The sequence below is a fragment of the Vombatus ursinus genome, unplaced genomic scaffold (genome assembly GCF_900497805.2).
Source record: "Vombatus ursinus unplaced genomic scaffold, bare-nosed wombat genome assembly UNPS02014768.1, whole genome shotgun sequence".
NCBI classification, from domain to species: domain Eukaryota; kingdom Metazoa; phylum Chordata; class Mammalia; order Diprotodontia; family Vombatidae; genus Vombatus; species Vombatus ursinus.
In genome coordinates this window covers 12,574,460-12,576,487 of record NW_020954546.1, presented here as the reverse complement: position 1 = coordinate 12,576,487, position 2,028 = coordinate 12,574,460, and positions in this window count along the sequence as shown.

The following is a 2,028-nucleotide window of genomic DNA, read 5'->3' as shown; positions in this document are numbered from 1 at the left end:
TGTTCAGTTGTGTCCAACTCTTTGTGACCCTATTTGGGATTTTCTTGGCAAAGATCCTGGAGTGGTTTGCCAGTTCCTTCTCCAGGTCATTTGACAGATGATGAAACTGAGGCAAACAGGGTGGAGTGACTTGCCCAGGGTCAGACAGCTAGTAAGTGTCATGTGTCTGAGGATGGATTTGAACTCAGGTCCTCCTGACTCCAGGGCTGGTGCTCTATACACCTACACCGCTCCACCTAGGTGCCCCTTAGTAAGTGTCTTAAGGCAGGATTTAAACTCTGGTCTTCCTGACTCCAGGCACAGTGCTACATCCACATCGCCAACTAGCTACTATTATAATTTGTGGTAGGATAGAAATGCTGTTTGAATGGTGAAATGTACATTGGAGAAAGGGCAAAGGAAAGAGACTTCTGGAAGGGATGACAAAGAGGAAGTAGTATCTCAGAAGAGGCAACCTAGGTCTGGGCCTTGGAGAACTGACAGTGGAAGAGAGCACGTTCCAAGTGAAGGAAGGAACACACACAAATGTACATGAAAATATATTTAAGAAAACATTTAAATATACATTGTTGTCATTCAGTCCTTTCAGTTGGGTTTGACTCTCTGTTACCCCACTTGGGGTTTTCTTGGCAAAGATAACGGGAGCAGTTTGCCATTTCCTTCTCCAGCTTATCTGGCAGATGAAGAAACTGAGGCAAACAGGTGAAATGACTTGCCCAGGGTCACACAGTCAATAAGTGTCTGAGCCTATATTTGAACTCAAGAAGATGAGCCTTCCAGACTTCAGACTCAGTATTCTATCCACTGCACCACCTATCCACCAAAAATTTTTACACACACACACACACATAACTATACACATATATATTACATGTATATACACATATAATTTTAATCCTATCTTTCCAGCCTTAGCTTATAGAATATAGGCCCTTTGAGGACAAAAACTTTTTTTCTTTTGTGTCCCTAGCACTTAGCATAGTGCCTTGCACATAGCTCCTTGCACACAGCAGGCATTTAATAAATGCTTATGTAATTAATTGAACCATGGGCATTGATGTCATTCTGTGTAGCCTGTGCTTATTGTCTGATTTCTGGACACCTTGTTTGCTTTCCAAGATGTGAGTTTTTGTTCACACACTTCAGCATTCCATCCCCTGAACTCCCCATCCATTCTTTAAAGATGAATTTAGATGACTTCTTTGGTACCTCCAAGCAGTCATGACTGTCTGCTTTGGACCTTGGTGCCCCTATATAGACTTATTTATACATATATAATACTGTATTAGAGTTGCGTGATAAGATAAATAAATAATGGTAGCAATTGACACACCTCTAGGACACACTCCAGGTATTATTATCCTCATTTACCGAGGCTTGGAGTGGTTGAAGGACTTGGCAAAGGCAGGGTCTAAACTAGTTCTTTTCTGCCTTCATGTCCAGGGCTCTTTCCTCTATACTGTACTTCTGTATTCCCCTACTAAAGTGTAAGTGATATTCTAGAGTTGGGACATACTTTCCTTATTTAAACTGTGTATCTCTCTTGTACTCTGCACAGAGTAAAGGCTCAATAAACACCTGTGGAATAGAACATGCATTAGTAAGCATGCTGATGACCACGGTGTGCTGGTGACTGTGAGGTCTTGAATGTTCTGCCAGCGGGAGCTCAGGCGCCAGCAGCTCTTACTCATCTGGAATAGCTTCAAGACTGACCCACTGATAGCTGAATGTCTGCTGGGAGAGGGCCAGCTTCCCTAAGTTTAGAGCATCGTAGAGGCCGGCTGAAGACAAGTCACGGAGGGTCTGGACCTGCTCCCCGTGAAATTGTGCATCCTTGATGTTCTCAGCAAGGCAGTGACAGAGGTCCTTTCCCACCTGGACGCACTCCTTCTGGACTGGTGTCTTCACCATGCTCTCACCATTGGGAGATCTTGTCATCCTACGAGATCTAATGGGCCTTGGTTCTCATGCCTCATTAGAACCGTCAGGCCCTCTGATTGGAGAACCACAAACACTGCACCCTCCGTT